Source organism: Schistocerca cancellata, chromosome 2, assembly GCF_023864275.1.
Source record: "Schistocerca cancellata isolate TAMUIC-IGC-003103 chromosome 2, iqSchCanc2.1, whole genome shotgun sequence".
Classification (NCBI taxonomy): Eukaryota; Metazoa; Arthropoda; class Insecta; order Orthoptera; family Acrididae; genus Schistocerca; species Schistocerca cancellata.
In genome coordinates this window covers 666,148,029-666,154,028 of record NC_064627.1, presented here as the reverse complement: position 1 = coordinate 666,154,028, position 6,000 = coordinate 666,148,029, and positions in this window count along the sequence as shown.

The window sequence follows — 6,000 nt, the reverse complement described above, 5'->3', positions numbered from 1 at the left end:
ATGTAAAATCTATTTATTTTGACCTTTGACCACGTCATGTTTTTATCTCATTTTGACCGGAGAGGCTTTGTGTGAGTGCTGTACAGTATCAATGGCTTGGGTTGTTTCTTTCATTGAAAGTCACAAGTTGGAAAACAAATGAAAAGTCTGTATTAACCAATACCATGTGAACATTATCAATCTGTTTGTTTGTGTCATGATTGTCCATAACATTTTGTTTTGATTGTTACAATCTGGATAGCAGAGGGGATGAATTTCAATCCGACCAGTTGTTCTTTTATTCAGATGTACATTTTGCCATAACTCATTTGGAAAGCACATGAAACACCTGTATTAAGTAGTGTCCCAAGTGAACATTATCAGTCTGTTTGTTTGTGTCATGTCTGTCCATAAAATTTTGTTTTGATTGTTACATTTCTGGGTAGTAGAGGTGATGAATTTCAATCTAACTGGTTGTTCTCTTATTCATATTCACATTTTGCAGGTAATTCATTTGGTTATCTGTTCAATTCTTGCTAGTGACCAAATTGCATGGCTGGCAGGAGAGACTACAAATGTACTGATGATTAAGCTGCATCCATGTAATGAGTACAAGAGTTGCCAGAAAGACGATGAAGGGCGTAGTGGAAAAGTATATTCCTGCAATGAGAAACACTTAATTGTGCTATGAAACTTAATCTCACGTCTAATGCAAAACAAACTAATAACCAGACAATATGAAAATGAACTGCAAGAGTTATAGGCTTAAATCTTTTATGGTACTGTAACTTCTGAAATTTGTGTTCCTTTTGATTAATTATCTTTGCCAGGCATGGAATTCTAAGTACAATTGTTGCCAGGCATGGAATTCTAAGTGCAATTGGTGCTACTTGCGACTCCACTTCCAGCATTCATGGAGCAGTAATGGGGGTGATTTGAGACATTAAACACAGGAGCTTTCTGCTGGCAGCAGACAACATTTTCAGACTCTGCAACTGGTGGAATGAGAGACCGTGAAGTAAACCACCTAACAGTAGGGTAACAGGGAATGCGGAGAATTAATGCCAGGAATGTGTAAAACTTGGACACTTGGTTGTTACAGAACACTGGTGGTTGAGATGGAACTGTGGCCCAGATTCAGAGGTTCAAAATTCATTTCGTGGCCACAAAATAAATAAAATCTAAACCATTATAGTTACTGTGGTCTCACAAATAGATACCACCCCACGGGCATTATAAGTTGGCAACAGCAACTCAAGTTTCTGTTAGATGCCAATAGTGGTCATGCAGGATCTGGTGGACCCAATTATGCGTGCTCTCTGAACCACACCTCTGTCACGCCTCCAGCAGCTCCATTCCACGAGCACCCTCTGCTGTCACGATATAGGATGACTGGCAGACTCAGAATAAAACTATGCAGATGCCACATAGCATGGCTCTGACACCATCATTCATGCTTTAGTTTAGAGAGCCCCATCCTTATTGCTGTTGTATTAGCTGGACTCTGTTCCTTGCTGCATTGTGTGTAATGAGCCTTCATACAATAGGTGAAAGCCATCAGTAAGTAAATATTTTGTTTACTGTATTTTCTTGTTCATTCATCATTCCTGCTCCTGTGCAACTTTCCTATGATGACAGCAGCAGCACTATTCAGTAGCCCACCTCTCCTCAGCATTGTGTACAAAGTCGTACATAACAGTTACAAGTTAAGCAAGAACACCAAATGAAAGAGAAAAATGAGACAAGAAAGTGACTTTAAACATCCATTTGATATACGGAATGGTACTTAAGATATTGTAGATGTAAGATTTGAAAATACTATGAACTTAAGAAATTAATAACTTCCAAATACCTTAAACGATTTAAAGAAGCACGTGTCTGAAGATAACACTTGAACAGTACTATCAAAATGTAGTGTTAGAATTTTTATTTATGTAATACGTTTTGAATTATGAGTTGGAATGTTCATTCCAAGAACTAAAAATCTTATCTTAATACAAAAAAGTTTATAAATCAGTAAAAGTAGTGGTGAGTAAGAGAAAGTAGACTGCAGCAGCTGCTGCATCGTGACTATTTATGTGCCACTACAGCTACCTGGCACACCCCCACGACTGGCATGTAGCACGGTATTGCAAGCATCTCCTCCTGGAGCCATCTCATGTACCATGAATCTAAATACAGCTGGCACTAGTACTGCGAATATGGACACTTTCTGGACATCAATATCAGCAGTCCAGTTTGTTGTCAAAAGAACCTCGTGCAGGTGCCACAGAAAAGTGTGGCGCTGGACTCACCACGATAGGCATCAGCCTCGCCACCAGCAGCACTGGTATCACCGTCAACAGCGCTGCAATCACGAGCATTAGTTTTCCTCCACAAGTTGTATCTCTTTCTGCTGGGTAGGTATCTAGGGCGCCATCTGTCTGCTATGAGGACAGTTCAGTTGCCTGAATTGAACAAGGATCTCCTCTATGAAGTGTCCACACAGCCATCAGTTCCAGCTCTAAACCAGGATCCAGCTGAAGCTGATGCTCTTTCTGGATGCCAGTGCCTTCGGAGTCCCCTAGGAGTCACCAGCTGTCCAACATGATCGATACACTGTGACCTTTTCTCTGTGGACTCTAATGCCAGGACCTGGTATCTAATGGTGTGCATTTCAGGCAGCTGTCCAAACTGGGATCCATCTCACCAAAGAAATTTATTCTTTTAGACTTGCAGTGATAGTTTGTTATGTTATATTGCAGTAAGACTGGTCCCTGATTATCAAGTTGTAAGACAGTTACCAATGTGACTGATTTCAGCAACCCTTGTTGTTAATAAGAAATGTCTCTGTTTATGTTACTGCTAAGAAATAATTTATCCACCTGGAAGTTTGTTCTTTCTGTGTGAGTCTATACCAGGCCACATCAGTAGCTGTCTGTGGTCATGTGAATTTAATAATGATTAGTAGGTAATAAGGGAAGTAAACTGCCTCACTGAATATTATGTAAATAACAAGAAAACTAAGGAGTCCAGTTAAAATCTGTGGACACCAAGAGAAAGCTAATGAAAACCTGGTTCAAAATGACATCCAGATTTAGGTTTTCCATGATTTCCCCAGATTGTTTTAAGCAAATGCCGGAATGGTTCCTTTGAAATGGTGTGGCCAACTTCTTCAATATTTCCTAATCTGAAATTGTGCTCTGTCTCTAAAGACCTTGTTGTGGATGGGATGTTAAACAGTAATCTTCCTTCCTTTTTTATATGTGATATGTGTAATATCAATAACTTAAGTGTAAATTTGAGAATTTCATTGCAGCTGAGCGCATGTACTAAGGATGGTGGCCATATTGGCTGTAAGGAGCTTACTTTGAGATTTGGCTAAGAACAGATGTGTGGTTGTATGAACAGTGTCTCGATCACTGAAACTTTTTGAGCAACAGTTTCATGGACTTGTAAAATTTTGTGCAGGAGTTATAAAAACGTAGCTTTAATAGTTAGTTGTGCACTCTAGCACTGGGCTAAATCCCAGCTGGACTTACAGATTCTTTGACAGCTAGTATGATGAGCTTTTAACACTTGAACAGAATTGTAGGACTTGTAAATTTTTCTGACAGTTAGCTATAAGAACTTTAACACTAAACAGGCACATGGTGTCCCACTCTTTGCACTGGTATGAAATCCCATATTATCCTATACAGGCTGTGTGTGTATGGGTGCGGAGCTGTGTCTGGGTAATTTTACAATCTCACTTAGTTCAGAAAGCTCTAAACTGCTTGCCACCTCTACGTTTTACTATTTTTTCTAGATATAGAAATATTTGGCCTCAAAAACATATTCACATATCTTACATTGCAGTGTTTTTTTGTTATCATTCATGAAGCCATTTATTTGAAACTTAAATGTAAACTAACAGTCAAGTTGTTGAAAATGCTTCAGATTTACAAAAAGTAAATGAAATGTATTTAATATGAAGGATGCACCTTATTTCACATAGTATCATCTTTTTTGTTATTAACACTTACATGTTATTATTATTTGTTTTTATCCTTCAGTTTTCTTGCACAATTCCATGGATTTCATCAAATTATAATCAGGTATGAAATCTGGCATTTACAATGAAACATTTGTTTATTAAAGTTAACACAAGACACAAATATGCCTAAAGACTATGAATAACTTATATCATAATGGTATGTAACTAGATACTATCATTGGTACTGTTGTCTAAAGATTATATAATTGGTGCACAAAACTTGTATTTTCCCATATTGTAGCAAACTGTGTGAATTGCAGTAGTAAACATGTAATACAGTTCTGGTATTGCAGTCTCCTTAGAACCACATTTGCTGAATCTTTTGATGAACAGTTCCAATCTTTTTAAAGAACCTTTTTTTACTGCTGTTTTAAATCTGGTGTGAGATATTTGCTCAATACTAAAATTTCACAAATCTTACGTCATATTGCTTCTTTATTTTAGTTTATCTCAATAGCTGCATTCTTCTCCACCAGTTTTCGAGCACTTTTTACTTGTCATTTACAAGCTATTGGCTATCCCTAAACCAACTTTCTCCTTTCCTTACAATTTGTTGTAAGTCGAATGTAATGTATCTCTGAATGAAGCTAGTAGTATCATTCGTAACTACCAATAGTGCCTCTGCTGTTATTAAGTGATAAAGTTAATTATTTGTAATCACCACTAATGACAAGAATCACAATAAAGGGCCATTTAGGTTCTCCATAAATGAAATTATTATATGCTGAGAAACTCAACTCGTATTTCTACCTGCTGTAGACTCTCAGAAAGATAGGACTTAAAATCCCTCGAGAAGCTTAGTTTCATAGGCAATAGATCTTTGTTGGTCAGATCAAAGGGTCTGATTTTACTTTAACAAATCAGATCAGTAGCAAGTAATTTATTTTTATTTGGTAAACTAGACACTTTTCAAATTTGACTCCCTCAATAACATTATAGAGCCCAGATAGAAAATATGGAGGTCTGTAGATTTGCATGTAATATGTGTCAGATGTCATACAAAATGAAAGAATTTATAACCCATAACAACAGTTATAGACCATTACAAAAATAATTTCTAATAAAGTCTGACACTTCTACTGATTTTTGTGCAATATAAAGATCCAATTTAATAAAGTCTTTATGTCTCTCTTAAGGGAAAGAAAGGAGAGGACTACAATGTCTCTTGAAAATCTTCTGTAAGCTTTCCTCTTAAACAGAATGGACGGACACTGGGAAATAGCATGAGTTATGCAGTTGTATTTCTTAAAGCTTTCATTATAAAAATTTATTGTGTTAGTGCAATCATAAATGATTAATATTTCTAAGTAAAAACAGCAGTGTTAACAGAAAATAATCTTTTTCATAACGTGAAACCTTTTGTTATTCATTTTCTTATCTACTGTAGGTATGAAGCTGATTACTATATCATCTCACGGCATTCAGCCGATCTGCAACACAGGTTGATTATTGTCTATTATTGCATTTTTTATTATATTGTAATTCACAAATCAAAACTGATATTGAAAATAAATTTCCAAGAATATATGTACCAAAAGCCAGAGACAGATCTAAGATTGAGAAAGAAAGCAACTCACCCACTTCCAAAGCAATGTCATCATACATCACTACACTGCCATTCATTGCATATGTTGTGTCACTGTCCCATTTGTCAAATAGACCAGCTTCAGAAATTTTAGCAATGACTTTGTTAATTTTCTCCTCGAAATGTGAGTTTTTTGTGAGAACATATGTTCGAAAAAATACTTTTAATGTTTCAGACAACACATGGATTCTTCTGATTCTGTTAGGGATTATTTTCCTATAAATTTCTATGTGTGCTTCAGCAATGATGTATGACACATTTCTTTCATATGTAATCCAGTTAATTACTTCTAACTCATCAATCTGTGGCCTGAATACCAATTTCCTTTGTAAATTCTTCCACGAAGAAATGTTGACATTATCGAAAACATCCATCTTGTCAATATCTCTCACAATAACTGGTTGCCCAGATTTGTCCAAGT